Genomic DNA, 19,133 nt, shown 5'->3' with positions numbered 1-19,133 from the left:
TGCTCTTTAGTTCTGGACCTCTGCAGTGCAATTAGCCCTTATATAACTACACAACCCTTCTTCTCCTTCTTTAGTTCTGGTCCTTATATAACTACACAACTCTTCTTCTTTAGTTCTGGACCTCTGCAGTGCAATTAGCCCTTATATAACTACACAACTCTTCTTCTTCTTTAGTTCTGGTCCTTATATAACTACACAACCCTTCTTCTTCTTCTTTAGTTCTGGTCCTTATATAACTACACAACTCTTCTTCTTCTTCTTTAGTTATAGTCCTTATATAACCACACAACTCTTCTTCTTTAGTTATAGTCCTTATATAACTACACAACCCTTCTTCTTCTTCTTTAGTTCTGGTCCTTATATAACTACACAACCCTTCTTCTTCTTCTTTAGTTCTGGTCCTTATATAACTACACAACTCTTCTTCTTCTTCTTCTTTAGTTATAGTCCTTATATAACTACACAACCCTTCTTCTTCTTCTTTAGTTCTGGTCCTTATATAACTACACAACTCTTCTTCTTTAGTTCTGGTCCTTATAAAACACACAACTCTTCTTCTTTAGTTCTGGTCCTTATATAACTACACAACTCTTCTTCTTTAGTTCTGGTCCTTATATAACTACACAACCCTTCTTCTTCTTTAGTTCTGGTCCTTATATAACTACACAACTCTTCTTCTTTAGTTCTGGTCCTTATATAACTACACAACTCTTCTTCTTTAGTTCTTGTCCTTATGTAACTACACAACTCTTCTTCTTCTTTAGTTCTGGTCCTTATATAACTACACAACTCTTCTTCTTCTTCTTTAGTTCTGGTCCTTATGTAACTACACAACTCTTCTTCTTCTTTAGTTCTGGTCCTTATATAACTACACAACTCTTCTTCTTTAGTTCTTGTCCTTATGTAACTACACAACTCTTCTTCTTCTTTAGTTCTGGTCCTTATATAACTACACAACCCTTCTTCTTCTTCTTTAGTTCTGGTCCTTATATAACTACACAACTCTTCTTCTTCTTCTTCTTTAGTTATAGTCCTTATATAACTACACAACCCTTCTTCTTCTTTAGTTCCGGTCCTTATATAACTACACAACTCTTCTTCTTTAGTTCTGGTCCTTATAAAACCACACAACTCTTCTTCTTTAGTTCTGGTCCTTATATAACTACACAACTCTTCTTCTTTAGTTCTGGTCCTTATATAACTACACAACCCTTCTTCTTCTTTAGTTCTGGTCCTTATATAACTACACAACTCTTCTTCTTTAGTTCTGGTCCTTATATAACTACACAACTCTTCTTCTTTAGTTCTTGTCCTTATGTAACTACACAACTCTTCTTCTTCTTTAGTTCTGGTCCTTATATAACTACACAACTCTTCTTCTTCTTCTTTAGTTCTGGTCCTTATGTAACTACACAACTCTTCTTCTTCTTTAGTTCTGGTCCTTATATAACTACACAACTCTTCTTCTTTAGTTCTGGTCCTTATATAACTACACAACACTTCTTCTTCTTCAGTTCTGGTCCTTATATAACTACACAACTCTTCTTCTTCTTCAGTTCTGGTCCTTATATAACTACACAACCCTTCTTCTTTAGTTCTGGTCCTTATATAACTACACAACCCTTCTTTAGTTCTGGTCCTTATATAACTACACAACTCTTCTTCTTTAGTTCTGGTCCTTATATAACTACACAACTCTTTTTCTTCTTTAGTTCTGGTCCTTATATAACTACACAACTCTTCTTCTTTAGTTCTGGTCCTTATATAACTACACAACTCTTCTTCTTCTTTAGTTCTGGTCCTTATATAACTACACAACTCTTCTTCTTCTTTAGTTCTGGTCCTTATATAACTACACAACTCTTCTTCTTCTTCAGTTCTGGTCCTTATATAACTACACAACTCTTCTTCTTCTTTAGTTCTGGTCCTTATATAACTACACAACTCTTCTTCTTCTTCTTTAGTTCTGGTCCTTATATAACTACACAACTCTTCTTCTTTAGTTCTGGTCCTTATATAACTACACAACTCTTCTTCTTTAGTTCTGGTCCTTATATAACTACACAACTCTTCTTCTTTAGTTCTGGTCCTTATATAACTACACAACTCTTCTTCTTCTTTAGTTCTGGTCCTTATATAACTACACAACTCTTCTTCTTTAGTTCTGGTCCTTATATAACTACACAACTCTTCTTCTTTAGTTCTGGTCCTTATATAACTACACAACTCTTCTTCTTCTTTAGTTCTGGTCCTTATATAACTACACAACTCTTCTTCTTTAGTTCTGGTCCTTATATAACTACACAACCCTTCTTCTTTAGTTCTGGTCCTTATATAACTACACAACTCTTCTTCTTTAGTTCTGGTCCTTATATAACTACACAACTCTTATTCTTCTTTAGTTCTGGTCCTTATATAACTACACAAATCTTCTTATTTAGTTCTGGTCCTTATATAACTACACAACTCTTCTTCTTCTTTAGTTCTGGTCCTTATATAACTACACAACTCTTCTTCTTCTTTAGTTCTGGTCCTTATATAACTACACAACTCTTCTTCTTTAGTTCTGGTCCTTATATAACTACACAACCCTTCTTCTTCTTTAGTTCTGGTCCTTATATAACTACACAACTCTTCTTCTTCTTTAGTTCTGGTCCTTATATAACTACACAACTCTTCTTCTTCTTCTTTAGTTCTGGTCCTTATATAACTACACAACCCTTCTTCTTTAGTTCTGGTCCTTATATAACTACACAACTCTTATTCTTTAGTTCTGGTCCTTATATAACTACACAACTCTTCTTCTTCTTTAGTTCTGGTCCTTATATAACTACACAACCCTTCTTCTTCTTTAGTTCTGGTCCTTATATAACTACACAACTCTTCTTCTTTAGTTCTGGTCCTTATATAACTACACAACTCTTCTTCTTCTTTAGTTCTGGTCCTTATATAACTACACAACTCTTCTTCTTCTTTAGTTCTGGTCCTTATATAACTACACAACTCTTCTTCTTTAGTTCTGGTCCTTATATAACTACACAACTCTTCTTCTTCTTTAGTTCTGGTCCTTATATAACTACACAACCCTTCTTCTTCTTTAGTTCTGGTCCTTATATAACTACACAACTCTTCTTCTTTAGTTCTGGTCCTTATATAACTACACAACTCTTCTTCTTCAGTTCTGGTCCTTATATAACTACACAACTCTTCTTCTTTAGTTCTGGTCCTTATATAACTACACAACCCTTCTTCTTTAGTTCTGGTCCTTATATAACTACACAACTCTTCTTCTTCTTTAGTTCTGGTCCTTATATAACTACACAACCCTTCTTCTTCTTTAGTTCTGGTCCTTATATAACTACACAACTCTTCTTCTTCTTTAGTTCTGGTCCTTATATAACTACACAACTCTTCTTCTTTAGTTCTGGTCCTTATATAACTACACAACTCTTCTTCTTCTTTAGTTCTGGTCCTTATATAACTACACAACTCTTCTTCTTTAGTTCTGGTCCTTATATAACTACACAACTCTTCTTCTTTAGTTCTGGTCCTTATATAACTACACAACTCTTCTTCTTTAGTTCTGGTCCTTATATAACTACACAACTCTTCTTCTTCTTTAGTTATAGTCCTTATATAACTACACAACCCTTCTTCTTCTTTAGTTCTGGTCCTTATATAACTACACAACTCTTCTTCTTCTTTAGTTCTGGTCCTTATATAACTACACAACTCTTCTTCTTCTTTAGTTCTGGTCCTTATATAACTACACAACTCTTCTTCTTCTTTAGTTCTGGTCCTTATATAACTACACAACTCTTCTTCTTCTTTAGTTCTGGTCCTTATATAACTACACAACCCTTCTTCTTCTTCAGTTCTGGTCCTTATATAACTACACAACTCTTCTTCTTCTTCTTTAGTTCTGGTCCTTATATAACTACACAACTCTTCTTCTTTAGTTCTGGTCCTTATATAACTACACAACTCTTCTTCTTCTTTAGTTCTGGTCCTTATATAACTACACAACTCTTCTTCTTTAGTTCTGGTCCTTATATAACTACACAACTCTTCTTCTTCTTTAGTTCTGGTCCTTATATAACTACACAACTCTTCTTCTTCTTTAGTTCTGGTCCTTATATAACTACACAACCCTTCTTCTTCTTCTTTAGTTCTGGTCCTTATATAACTACACAACTCTTCTTATTATTTAGTTCTGGTCCTTATATAACTACACAACTCTTCTTCTTCAGTTCTGGTCCTTATATAACTACACAACTCTTCTTCTTTAGTTCTGGTCCTTATATAACTACACAACCCTTCTTCTTCTTTAGTTCTGGTCCTTATATAACCACACAAACCTTCTTCTTCTTTAGTTATAGTCCTTATATAACTACACAACCCTTCTTCTTCTTTAGTTATAGTCCTTATATAACTACACAACTCTTCTTCTTCTTTAGTTATAGTCCTTATATAACTACACAACCCTTCTTCTTCTTTAGTTCTGGTCCTTATATAACTACACAACCCTTCTTCTTCTTTAGTTATAGTCCTTATATAACTACACAACTCTTCTTCTTCTTTAGTTATAGTCCTTATATAACTACACAACCCTTCTTCTTCTTTAGTTCTGGTCCTTATATAACTACACAACTCTTCTTCTTTAGTTCTGGTCCTTATATAACTACACAACCCTTCTTCTTCTTTAGTTATAGTCCTTATATAACTACACAACTCTTCTTCTTTAGTTATAGTCCTTATATAACTACACAACTCTTCTTCTTTAGTTATAGTCCTTATATAACCACACAAACCTTCTTCTTCTTTAGTTATAGTCCTTATATAACTACACAACTCTTCTTATTCTTTAGTTCTGGTCCTTATATAACTACACAACTCTTCTTCTTCTTTAGTTATAGTCCTTATATAACTACACAACCCTTCTTCTTCTTTAGTTCTGGTCCTTATATAACTACACAACTCTTCTTCTTTAGTTCTGGTCCTTATATAACTACACAACTCTTCTTCTTTAGTTCTGGTCCTTATATAACTACACAACTCTTCTTCTTTAGTTCTGGTCCTTATATAACTACACAACTCTTCTTCTTCTTTAGTTCTGGTCCTTATATAACTACACAACTCTTCTTCTTTAGTTCTGGTCCTTATATAACTACACAACCCTTCTTCTTCTTTAGTTCTGGTCCTTATATAACTACACAACTCTTCTTCTTCTTTAGTTCTGGTCCTTATATAACTACACAACTCTTCTTCTTCTTTAGTTCTGGTCCTTATATAACTACACAACTCTTCTTCTTCTTTAGTTCTGGTCCTTATATAACTACACAACCCTTCTTATTATTTAGTTCTGGTCCTTATATAACTACACAACTCTTCTTCTTCTTTAGTTCTGGTCCTTATATAACTACACAACTCTTCTTCTTCTTTAGTTCTGGTCCTTATATAACTACACAACTCTTCTTCTTCTTTAGTTCTGGTCCTTATATAACTACACAACCCTTCTTCTTCTTTAGTTCTGGTCCTTATATAACTACACAACTCTTCTTCTTCTTTAGTTCTGGTCCTTATATAACTACACAACCCTTCTTCTTCTTCTTTAGTTCTGGTCCTTATATAACTACACAACTCTTCTTCTTTAGTTCTGGTCCTTATATAACTACACAACTCTTCTTCTTTAGTTCTGGTCCTTATATAACTACACAACCCTTCTTCTTTAGTTCTGGTCCTTATATAACTACACAACCCTTCTTCTTTAGTTCTGGTCCTTATATAACTACACAACTCTTCTTCTTCTTTAGTTCTGGTCCTTATATAACTACACAACTCTTCTTCTTCTTCTTTAGTTCTGGTCCTTATATAACTACACAACTCTTCTTCTTCTTTAGTTCTGGTCCTTATATAACTACACAACCCTTCTTCTTTAGTTCTGGTCCTTATATAACTACACAACTCTTCTTCTTTAGTTCTGGTCCTTATATAACTACACAACTCTTCTTCTTCTTTAGTTCTGGTCCTTATATAACTACACAACCCTTCTTCTTTAGTTCTGGTCCTTATATAACTACACAACCCTTCTTCTTCTTTAGTTCTGGTCCTTATATAACTACACAACCCTTCTTCTTCTTTAGTTCTGGTCCTTATATAACTACACAACCCTTCTTCTTCTTTAGTTCTGGTCCTTATATAACTACACAACCCTTCTTCTTCTTTAGTTCTGGTCCTTATATAACTACACAACCCTTCTTCTTCTTTAGTTCTGGTCCTTATATAACTACACAACCCTTCTTCTTTAGTTCTGGTCCTTATATAACTACACAACTTCTTCTTCTTTAGTTCTGGTCCTTATATAACTACACAACCTTCTTCTTCTTTAGTTCTGGTCCTTATATAACTACACAACCCTTCTTCTTCTTTAGTTCTGGTCCTTATATAACTACACAACCCTTCTTCTTCTTTAGTTCTGGTCCTTATATAACTACACAACTCTTCTTCTTCTTTAGTTCTGGTCCTTATATAACTACACAACCCTTCTTCTTCTTCAGTTCTGGTCCTTATATAACTACACAACTCTTCTTCTTCTTTAGTTCTGGTCCTTATATAACTACACAACTTCTTCTTCTTTAGTTCTGGTCCTTATATAACTACACAACTCTTCTTCTTTAGTTCTGGTCCTTATATAACTACACAACCCTTCTTCTTCTTTAGTTCTGGTCCTTATATAACTACACAACCTTCTTCTTCTTTAGTTCTGGTCCTTATATAACTACACAACTCTTCTTCTTTAGTTCTGGTCCTTATATAACTACACAACTCTTCTTCTTCTTTAGTTCTGGTCCTTATATAACTACACAACTCTTCTTCTTCTTTAGTTCTGGTCCTTATATAACTACACAACTTCTTCTTCTTTAGTTCTGGTCCTTATATAACTACACAACTCTTCTTCTTCTTTAGTTCTGGTCCTTATATAACTACACAACTCTTCTTCTTTAGTTCTGGTCCTTATATAACTACACAACTCTCCTTCTTCTTTAGTTCTGGTCCTTATATAACTACACAACTCTTCTTCTTCTTCTTTAGTTCTGGTCCTTATATAACTACACAACTCTTCTTCTTCTTTAGTTCTGGTCCTTATATAACTACACAACTCTTCTTCTTTAGTTCTGGTCCTTATATAACTACACAACTCTTCTTCTTTAGTTCTGGTCCTTATATAACTACACAACTCTTCTTCTTCTTTAGTTATAGTCCTTATATAACTACACAACTCTTCTTCTTCTTTAGTTCTGGTCCTTATATAACTACACAACTCTTCTTCTTCTTTAGTTATAGTCCTTATATAACTACACAACTCTTCTTCTTCTTTAGTTCTGGTCCTTATATAACTACACAACTCTTCTTCTTCTTTAGTTATAGTCCTTATATAACTACACAACTCTTCTTCTTCTTTAGTTCTGGTCCTTATATAACTACACAACCTCTTCTTCTTCTTTAGTTCTGGTCCTTATATAACTACACAACTCTTCTTCTTTAGTTCTGGTCCTTATATAACTACACAACCCTTCTTCTTCTTTAGTTATAGTCCTTATATAACTACACAACTCTTCTTCTTTAGTTATAGTCCTTATATAACTACACAACTCTTCTTCTTTAGTTATAGTCCTTATATAATAATAATAATAATATATCCATTTAGTTCTGGTCCTTTTACTCCAAAGCGACTTTTAGTTCTGGTCCTTATATAACTACACATGGGTGGTCCCTTTAGTTCTGAACCCACTATAACTACACAAGCGCCATGCTCTTTAACTGAGTCCACATAGGACCACCATATAACCAACAAACCTTCTTCTTCTTTAGTTCTAGTCCTTATATAACTACACAACTCTTCTTCTTTAGTTCTGGTCCTTATATAACTACACAACTCTTCTTCTTCTTTAGTTATAGTCCTTATATAACTACACAACTCTTCTTCTTCTTTAGTTCTGGTCCTTATATAACTACACAACTCTTCTTCTTCTTTAGTTCTGGTCCTTATATAACTACACAACTCTTCTTCTTTAGTTCTGGTCCTTATATAACTACACAACTCTTCTTCTTCTTTAGTTCTGGTCCTTATATAACTACACAACTCTTCTTCTTCTTTAGTTCTGGTCCTTATATAACTACACAACTCTTCTTCTTTAGTTCTGGTCCTTATATAACTACACAACCCTTCTTCTTTAGTTCTGGTCCTTATATAACTACACAACTCTTCTTCTTCTTTAGTTCTGGTCCTTATATAACTACACAACCCTTCTTCTTTAGTTCTGGTCCTTATATAACTACACAACTCTTCTTCTTCTTTAGTTCTGGTCCTTATATAACTACACAACCCTTCTTATTATTTAGTTCTGGTCCTTATATAACTACACAACCCTTCTTCTTCTTTAGTTCTGGTCCTTATATAACTACACAACTCTTCTTCTTCTTTAGTTCTGGTCCTTATATAACTACACAACCCTTCTTCTTCTTTAGTTCTGGTCCTTATATAACTACACAACCCTTCTTCTTCTTTAGTTCTGGTCCTTATATAACTACACAACTCTTCTTCTTCTTTAGTTCTGGTCCTTATATAACTACACAACTCTTCTTCTTCTTTAGTTCTGGTCCTTATATAACTACACAACTCTTCTTCTTCTTCTTTAGTTCTGGTCCTTATATAACTACACAACTCTTCTTCTTCTTTAGTTCTGGTCCTTATATAACTACACAACTCTTCTTCTTTAGTTCTGGTCCTTATATAACTACACAACCCTTCTTCTTCTTTAGTTCTGGTCCTTATATAACTACACAACTCTTCTTCTTCTTTAGTTCTGGTCCTTATATAACTACACAACCCTTCTTCTTTAGTTCTGGTCCTTATATAACTACACAACCCTTCTTCTTCTTTAGTTCTGGTCCTTATATAACTACACAACCCTTCTTCTTCTTTAGTTCTGGTCCTTATATAACTACACAACCTTCTTCTTCTTTAGTTCTGGTCCTTATATAACTACACAACCCTTCTTCTTCTTTAGTTCTGGTCCTTATATAACTACACAACCTTCTTCTTCTTTAGTTCTGGTCCTTATATAACTACACAACCCTTCTTCTTTAGTTCTGGTCCTTATATAACTACACAACCCTTCTTCTTCTTTAGTTCTGGTCCTTATATAACTACACAACTCTTCTTCTTTAGTTCTGGTCCTTATATAACTACACAACCCTTCTTCTTCTTTAGTTCTGGTCCTTATATAACTACACAACCCTTCTTCTTCTTTAGTTCTGGTCCTTATATAACTACACAACTCTTCTTCTTCTTTAGTTCTGGTCCTTATATAACTACACAACCCTTCTTCTTCTTTAGTTCTGGTCCTTATATAACTACACAACTCTTCTTCTTCTTTAGTTCTGGTCCTTATATAACTACACAACTCTTCTTCTTCTTTAGTTCTGGTCCTTATATAACTACACAACTCTTCTTCTTTAGTTCTGGTCCTTATATAACTACACAACTCTTCTTCTTCTTTAGTTCTGGTCCTTATATAACTACACAACTCTTCTTCTTTAGTTCTGGTCCTTATATAACTACACAACCCTTCTTCTTCTTTAGTTCTGGTCCTTATATAACTACACAACCCTTCTTCTTCTTTAGTTCTGGTCCTTATATAACTACACAACTCTTCTTCTTCTTTAGTTCTGGTCCTTATATAACTACACAACCCTTCTTCTTCTTTAGTTCTGGTCCTTATATAACTACACAACTCTTCTTCTTCTTTAGTTCTAGTCCTTATATAACTACACAACCCTTCTTCTTCTTTAGTTCTGGTCCTTATATAACTACACAACTCTTCTTCTTCTTTAGTTCTGGTCCTTATATAACTACACAACTCTTCTTCTTCTTTAGTTCTGGTCCTTATATAACTACACAACTCTTCTTCTTCTTTAGTTCTGGTCCTTATATAACTACACAACTCTTCTTCTTCTTTAGTTCTGGTCCTTATATAACTACACAACTCTTCTTCTTCTTTAGTTCTGGTCCTTATATAACTACACAACTCTTCTTCTTCTTTAGTTCTGGTCCTTATATAACTACACAACTCTTCTTCTTCTTCTTTAGTTCTGGTCCTTATATAACTACACAACTCTTCTTCTTTAGTTCTGGTCCTTATATAACTACACAACTCTTCTTCTTCTTTAGTTCTGGTCCTTATATAACTACACAACTCTTCTTCTTCTTCTTTAGTTCTGGTCCTTATATAACTACACAACTCTTCTTCTTCTTTAGTTCTGGTCCTTATATAACTACACAACTCTTCTTCTTTAGTTCTGGTCCTTATATAACTACACAACTCTTCTTCTTCTTCTTTAGTTCTGGTCCTTATATAACTACACAACTCTTCTTCTTCTTCTTTAGTTCTGGTCCTTATATAACTACACAACTCTTCTTCTTCTTCTTTAGTTCTGGTCCTTATATAACTACACAACTCTTCTTCTTCTTTAGTTCTGGTCCATATATAACTACACAACTCTTCTTCTTCTTCTTTAGTTCTGGTCCTTATATAACTACACAACTCTTCTTCTTTAGTTCTGGTCCTTATATAACTACACAACTCTTCTTCTTCTTATTTAGTTCTGGTCCTTATATAACTACACAACCCTTCTTCTTTAGTTCTGGTCCTTATATAACTACACAACTCTTCTTCTTTAGTTCTGGTCCTTATATAACTACACAACTCTTCTTCTTTAGTTCTGGTCCTTATATAACTACACAACTCTTCTTCTTCTTCTTTAGTTCTGGTCCTTATATAACTACACAACTCTTCTTCTTCTTCAGTTCTGGTCCTTATATAACTACACAACTCTTCTTCTTTAGTTCTGGTCCTTATATAACTACACAACTCTTCTTCTTCTTCTTTAGTTCTGGTCCTTATATAACTACACAACTCTTCTTCTTCTTCAGTTCTGGTCCTTATATAACTACACAACTCTTCTTCTTTAGTTCTGGTCCTTATATAACTACACAACCCTTCTTCTTTAGTTCTGGTCCTTATATAACTACACAACTCTTCTTCTTCTTTAGTTCTGGTCCTTATATAACTACACAACTCTTCTTCTTCTTTAGTTCTGGTCCTTATATAACTACACAACTCTTCTTATTCTTTAGTTCTGGTCCTTATATAACTACACAACTCTTCTTCTTTAGTTCTGGTCCGTATATAACTACACAACCCTTCTTATTCTTTAGTTCTGGTCCTTATATAACTACACAACTCTTCTTCTTCTTTAGTTATAGTCCTTATATAACCACACAACCCTTCTTCTTCTTTAGTTCTGGTCCTTATATAACTACACAACTCTTCTTCTTTAGTTCTGGTCCTTATATAACTACACAACTCTTCTTCTTTAGTTCTGGTCCTTATATAACTACACAACCCTTCTTCTTTAGTTATAGTCCTTATATAACTACACAACCCTTCTTCTTCTTTAGTTCTGGTCCTTATATAACTACACAACTCTTCTTCTTCTTCTTTAGTTCTGGTCCTTATATAACTACACAACCCTTCTTCTTTAGTTCTGGTCCTTATATAACTACACAACTCTTCTTCTTCTTTAGTTCTGGTCCTTATATAACTACACAACTCTTCTTCTTTAGTTCTGGTCCTTATATAACTACACAACCCTTCTTCTTCTTTAGTTATAGTCCTTATATAACTACACAACTCTTCTTCTTTAGTTCTGGTCCTTATATAACTACACAACCCTTCTTCTTCTTTAGTTATAGTCCTTATATAACTACACAACTCTTCTTCTTTAGTTCTGGTCCTTATATAACTACACAACCCTTCTTCTTCTTTAGTTATAGTCCTTATATAACTACACAACCCTTCTTCTTCTTTAGTTATAGTCCTTATATAACTACACAACTCTTCTTCTTTAGTTATAGTCCTTATATAACCACACAACCCTTCTTCTTCTTTAGTTATAGTCCTTATATAACTACACAACTCTTCTTCTTTAGTTATAGTCCTTATATAACTACACAACTCTTCTTCTTTAGTTCTGGTCCTTATATAACTACACAACCCTTCTTCTTCTTTAGTTATAGTCCTTATATAACTACACAACCCTTCTTCTTCTTTAGTTATAGTCCTTATATAACTACACAACTCTTCTTCTTTAGTTATAGTCCTTATATAACCACACAACCCTTCTTCTTCTTTAGTTCTGGTCCTTATATAACTACACAACTCTTCTTCTTCTTTAGTTCTGGTCCTTATATAACTACACAACTCTTCTTCTTCTTTAGTTCTGGTCCTTATATAACTACACAACTTCTTCTTCTTCTTTAGTTCTGGTCCTTATATAACTACACAACTCTTCTTCTTCTTCTTTAGTTCTGGTCCTTATATAACTACACAACTCTTCTTCTTTAGTTCTGGTCCTTATATAACTACACAACTCTTCTTCTTCTTTAGTTCTGGTCCTTATATAACTACACAACTCTTCTTCTTCTTTAGTTCTGGTCCTTATATAACTACACAACTCTTCTTCTTCTTTAGTTATAGTCCTTATATAACTACACAACCCTTCTTCTTTAGTTCTGGTCCTTATATAACTACACAACTCTTCTTCTTCTTTAGTTCTGGTCCTTATATAACTACACAACCCTTCTTCTTCTTCTTTAGTTCTGGTCCTTATATAACTACACAACTCTTCTTCTTCTTCTTTAGTTATAGTCCTTATATAACCACACAACTCTTCTTCTTTAGTTATAGTCCTTATATAACTACACAACCCTTCTTCTTCTTCTTTAGTTCTGGTCCTTATATAACTACACAACTCTTCTTCTTTAGTTCTGGTCCTTATATAACTACACAACTCTTCTTCTTCTTTAGTTCTGGTCCTTATATAACTACACAACTCTTCTTCTTTAGTTCTGGTCCTTATATAACCACACAACTCTTCTTCTTCTTTAGTTCTGGTCCTTATATAACTACACAACTCTTCTTCTTTAGTTCTGGTCCTTATATAACTACACAACTCTTCTTCTTCTTCTTTAGTTCTGGTCCTTATATAACTACACAACTCTTCTTCTTCTTCAGTTCTGGTCCTTATATAACTACACAACTCTTCTTCTTTAGTTCTGGTCCTTATATAACTACACAACTTCTTCTTCTTTAGTTCTGGTCCTTATATAACTACACAACTCTTCTTCTTCTTCAGTTCTGGTCCTTATATAACTACACAACTCTTCTTCTTTAGTTCTGGTCCTTATATAACTACACAACCCTTCTTCTTTAGTTCTGGTCCTTATATAACTACACAACTCTTCTTCTTCTTTAGTTCTGGTCCTTATATAACTACACAACTCTTCTTCTTCTTTAGTTCTGGTCCTTATATAACTACACAACTCTTCTTATTCTTTAGTTCTGGTCCTTATATAACTACACAACTCTTCTTCTTTAGTTCTGGTCCGTATATAACTACACAACCCTTCTTATTCTTTAGTTCTGGTCCTTATATAACTACACAACTCTTCTTCTTCTTTAGTTATAGTCCTTATATAACCACACAACCCTTCTTCTTCTTTAGTTCTGGTCCTTATATAACTACACAACTCTTCTTCTTTAGTTCTGGTACTTATATAACTACACAACTCTTCTTCTTTAGTTCTGGTCCTTATATAACTACACAACCCTTCTTCTTTAGTTATAGTCCTTATATAACTACACAACCCTTCTTCTTCTTTAGTTCTGGTCCTTATATAACTACACAACTCTTCTTCTTCTTCTTTAGTTCTGGTCCTTATATAACTACACAACCCTTCTTCTTTAGTTCTGGTCCTTATATAACTACACAACTCTTCTTCTTCTTTAGTTCTGGTCCTTATATAACTACACAACTCTTCTTCTTTAGTTCTGGTCCTTATATAACTACACAACCCTTCTTCTTCTTTAGTTATAGTCCTTATATAACTACACAACTCTTCTTCTTTAGTTCTGGTCCTTATATAACTACACAACCCTTCTTCTTCTTTAGTTATAGTCCTTATATAACTACACAACTCTTCTTCTTTAGTTCTGGTCCTTATATAACTACACAACCCTTCTTCTTCTTTAGTTATAGTCCTTATATAACTACACAACCCTTCTTCTTCTTTAGTTATAGTCCTTATATAACTACACAACTCTTCTTCTTTAGTTATAGTCCTTATATAACCACACAACCCTTCTTCTTCTTTAGTTATAGTCCTTATATAACTACACAACTCTTCTTCTTTAGTTATAGTCCTTATATAACTACACAACTCTTCTTCTTTAGTTCTGGTCCTTATATAACTACACAACCCTTCTTCTTCTTTAGTTATAGTCCTTATATAACTACACAACCTTCTTCTTCTTTAGTTATAGTCCTTATATAACTACACAACTCTTCTTCTTTAGTTATAGTCCTTATATAACCACACAACCCTTCTTCTTCTTTAGTTCTGGTCCTTATATAACTACACAACTCTTCTTCTTCTTTAGTTCTGGTCCTTATATAACTACACAACTCTTCTTCTTCTTTAGTTCTGTGCCTGTAGTTGTGTACTAGGAGTTAAGTTAGTTGTGTACTAGGAGTTGAGTTAGTTGTGTACTAGGAGTTGAGTTAGTTTTGTACTAGGAGTTGAGTTAGTTTTGTACTAGGAGTTGAGTTAGTTGTGTACTAGGAGTTGAGTTAGTTGTGTACTAGGAGTTGAGTTAGTTGTGTACTAGGAGTTGAGTTAGTTTTGTACTAGGAGTTGATTTAGTTTTGTACTAGGAGTTGAGTTAGTTGTGTACTAGGAGTTGAGTTAGTTGTGTACTAGGAGTTGAGTTAGTTTTGTACTAGGAGGTGAGTTAGAGTGTACTAGGAGTTGAGTTAGTTGTGTACTAGGAGTTGAGTTAGTTGTGTACTAGGAGTTGAGTTAGTTGTGTACTAGGAGTTGAGTTAGTTGTGTACTAGGAGTTGAGTTAGTTGTGTACTAGGAGTTGAGTTAGTTGTGTACTAGGAGTTGAGTTAGTTGTGTACTAGGAGGTGAGTTAGTTGTGTACTAGGAGGTGAGTTAGTTGTGTACTAGGAGTTGAGTTAGTTGTGTACTAGGAGGTGAGTTAGTTGTGGTAGACTGGTCTGTCTGACTGGTGCCTGTTATAGCAACAGAGATAGACTATTTATTTTCCCATCGTGCATTTGGAAAGTGTGAAACTGTGAACCAATACGGAGAGAGAGGAGGAAGAGCGTGAGCCGTTCCCCCCTGTTGTGGGGCGGTGCAACTGCAGAGAGAGAATATGGTGTTAGAGGACAGACAGAGGAGCAGGAACCAAACAACCAGGAGGTGGTGAGGAGGACGAGGGAGAGGTGAAGAGGAGAGGGGATAGAGAGGTGAGGAGGAGGATGAGAGGTGAGGAGGGGGGAGCGTTGCATCCTGGGATACCTTCTGAGCGCCAGAGAATGCGTGGTAGAAGCTAGACACGTAGGTCATGATGGCCTTTTCATCTGGGCGGGCCGTGCCTACGATGTCTGTGGAGAGAGAGGGTGGATGGGGAGGGGGGTGGATGGGGAGGGGGGGGGGGTGGATGGGGAGGGGGGTGGGGGTGGATGAACGAGGAGAGGGAGAAGGGGGTATGGTAATGATCATGTTAAGCACAACAGATACATGACATGTCGTAAAGACTGGGGGTGAATGGTAAACACACCCTATTCTCTACATACAGTATACTACACAACATGTCATAAAGACTGGGGGTGAATGGTAAACACACCCTATTCTCTACATACAGTATACTACACAACATGTCATAAAGACTGGGGGTGAATGGTAAACACACCCTATTCTCTACATACAGTATACTACACAACAGACAAAATGAGTCAAGACCATAGAGTTGAAATAGAGGGCGGATCTTTGCAATAATAGCTTCGGTGACAGCAGAGCCTTCAGAAAGTATTCACACATTGTGTTACAGCCTGAATTTAAAATGTTTTAAGATTAGATTTTGTGTCACTGGTCTACATACAATAATACCCCGTAATGTCAAAGGGGAATTGTGTTTTAAATTTTATTTTTTTAAATGAGTGTTCTGATTTTTTTTTGAGACCTCCTGCTCTATCCAACTCTATGGTAAAGAACCTCCACCCCACGATGACAGCTTGATAAACAGGATAATAATATCCAGGAAGAGAAACGCCACTTTGGGTCACTCCAGACAGGGTGCTATTCTAGGGAAAATTCTAGAAAAAAAACACTCTCTCTCTCTCAATTCAATTCAAGGGCTTTATTGGCATGGGAAACTCTCTCTCTCTCTCTCTCTCTCTCTCTCTCTCTCTCACTCTCTCTCTCTCTCTCTCACTCTCACTCTCTCACTCTCTCTCTCACTCTCTCTCTCACTCTCTCTCTCACTCTCTCTCTCACTCTCACTCTCACTCTCACTCTCTCTCACTCTCTCTCACTCTCACTCTCTCTCACTCTCTCTCACTCTCTCTCACTCTCTCTCACTCTCTCTCACAAGGCAAGAGGAACGGAATAGAGAGAGCAGTCTTATCTGACTGTATTCCTCTGTTCAGCTTCCTGAAAAATGAGAGGACCAGACTACCTCTGTGGGGTCAAAATATCTTGGTATAAACAAATATCACTGAAAAAAAGACAATGGTTACATCCCTAATGGGACCCTATTCCCTATATAGTGCACTACTTTTCACCAAAGCTGGTCAAAAGTAGTGCACTTAATAGGGAATAGGGTGCCAGCTGCATTTGTATCTAGTTGAACACCAAACAACACTGTTAAGGTCATTTTTAATGAATGTCAGTCTCCACTTCCGTCTGCTTAGCCCAGTGTTTCTTCATCCTGGTGCTGGGGACCCAAAGGACATGTTCGTTTTGGCCCTAGCACTAACACCCGATTCAAATAATAAAAGGGTTGGGTCCCCAGGACCAGGTTTGGGAAACACTTCCTTGACCCTTGACCCTCCTGGTCTTACCCTCAGCGTCCAACATCTTGGGGATGTCCAGGTACTTCTCTGCCACGTCGAAGGCTGTGTTCAGGTTAGTCATGGGGTCATCCTACAGGAGAGTGGAGAGAGAGATAGAAGTCAGGGGTCATCCTACAGGAGAGACATAGATAGAGGTCAGGGGTCATCCTACAGGAGAGAGGAATACAGACAGACAGACAGTCCGCCCTCCCGTCCGTCCACTTATCTACCTGTGGTACGGACGGACGGACGGACACACAGACACACAGACAGACAGACAGACGGACAGACGGACAGACGGACAGACAGACAGACGGACAGGTAGAGGGACAGACAGGTAGAGGGACAGACAGGTAGAGGGACAGACAGGTAGAGGGACAGACAGGTAGAGGGGCAGACAGGTAGAGGGGCAGACAGGTAGAGGGGCAGACAGGTAGAGGGGCAGACAGACAGACAGACGGACAGACAGACAGACAGACAGACAGACGGACGGACAGACGGACGGACAGACGGACGGACAGACGGACAGACGGACAGACAGACGGACAGACGGACGGACAGACGGACAGACGGACAGACAGGTAGAGGGACAGACAGGTAGAGGGACAGACAGGTAGAGGGACAGACAGGTAGAGGGACAGACAGGTAGAGGGGCAGACAGACAGGTAGACATGTAGACAGACAGGCAGACATGTAGGCAGACAGGCAGACATGTAGGCAGACAGACAGGTAGAGAGACAGGTACACAGACCGGTAGACATACTGTCACGCCCTGATCTGGTTCACCTGTCCTTGTGTTTGTCTCCACCTCTTCAGGGTGTCGCTCATTTTCCCCAGTGTATTTATCCCTGCGTTTCCTGTCTCTCCGTGCCAGTGTATTTATCCCTGTGTTTCCTGTCTCTCTATGCCAGTGTATTTATCCCTGTGTTTCCTGTCTCTCTGTACCAGTGTATTTATCCCTGTGTTTCCTGTCTCTCTGTGCCAGTGTATTTATCCCTGTGTTTCCTGTCTCTTTGTACCAGTGTATTTATCCCTGTGTTTCCTGTCTCTCTGTGCCAGTGTATTTATCCCTGTGTTTCCTGTCTCTCTATGCCAGTGTATTTATCCCTGTGTTTCCTGTCTCTCTGTACCAGTGTATTTATCCCTGTGTTTCCTGTCTCTCTGTGCCAGTGTATTTATCCCTGTGTTTCCTGTCTCTTTGTACCAGTGTATTTATCCCTGTGTTTCCTGTCTCTCTGTGCCAGTGTATTTATCCCTGTGTTTCCTGTCTCTTTGTACCAGTGTATTTATCCCTGTGTTTCCTGTCTCTCTGTGCCAGTGTATTTATCCCTGTGTTTCCTGTCTCTCTGTACCAGTGTATTTATCCCTGTGTTTCCTGTCTCTCTGTGCCAGTGTATTTATCCCTGTGTTTCCTGTCTCTTTGTACCAGTGTATTTATCCCTGTGTTTCCTGTCTCTCTGTGCCAGTGTATTTATCCCTGTGTTTCCTGTCTCTTTGTACCAGTGTATTTATCCCTGTGTTTCCTGTCTCTCTATGCCAGTGTATTTATCCCAGCGTTTCCTGTCTCTCTGTGCCAGTGTATTTATCCCTGTGTTTCCTGTCTCTTTGTACCAGTGTATTTATCCCTGTGTTTCCTGTCTCTCCGTACCAGTGTATTTATCCCTGTGTTTCCTGTCTCTTTGTACCAGTGTATTTATCCCTGTGTTTCCTGTCTCTCTCTACCAGTGTATTTATCCCTGTGTTTCCTGTCTCTCTGTGCCAGTGTATTTATCCCTGTGTTTCCTGTCTCCCTGTTCCAGTGTATTTATCCCTGTATCTCTGTACCAGTGTATTTATCCCTGTGTTTCCTGTCTCTCTGTACCAGTGTATTTATCCCTGTGTTTCCTGTCTCTCTGTACCAGTGTATTTATCCCTGTGTCTCCTGTCTCTCTGTACCAGTGTATTTATCCCTGTGTTTCCTGTCTCTCTGTATGAGTGTATTTATCTCTGTGTTTCCTGTCTCTCTGTACCAGTGTATTTATCCCTGTGTTTCCTGTCTCTCTGTACCAGTGTATTTATCCCTGTGTTTCCTGTCTCTCTGTATGAGTGTATTTATCTCTGTGTTTCCT

The 19,133-nt window shown here is 36.5% G+C and overlaps 1 pseudogene across 1 annotated transcript in view; it reads right to left on the bottom strand.

The window, feature by feature from the left end:
• The window catches only part of LOC118381924 (alpha-actinin-1-like), a 76,856-nt pseudogene that overhangs the window by 47,284 nt on the left and 10,439 nt on the right, over positions 1–19,133 (bottom strand). Inside the window, exons 6-7 of the transcript XR_008091451.1 lie at positions 17,035–17,116; positions 15,491–15,576 (exon numbers count right to left, since the gene is read on the bottom strand). The product of XR_008091451.1 is annotated as an alpha-actinin-1-like (transcript). The remainder of the gene's footprint in view (positions 1–15,490; positions 15,577–17,034; positions 17,117–19,133) is intronic.

This window comes from Oncorhynchus keta, chromosome 35, assembly GCF_023373465.1.
Source record: "Oncorhynchus keta strain PuntledgeMale-10-30-2019 chromosome 35, Oket_V2, whole genome shotgun sequence".
Taxonomy (NCBI): Eukaryota; Metazoa; Chordata; class Actinopteri; order Salmoniformes; family Salmonidae; genus Oncorhynchus; species Oncorhynchus keta.
This window is presented reverse-complemented; position numbering and strand designations above follow the sequence as displayed.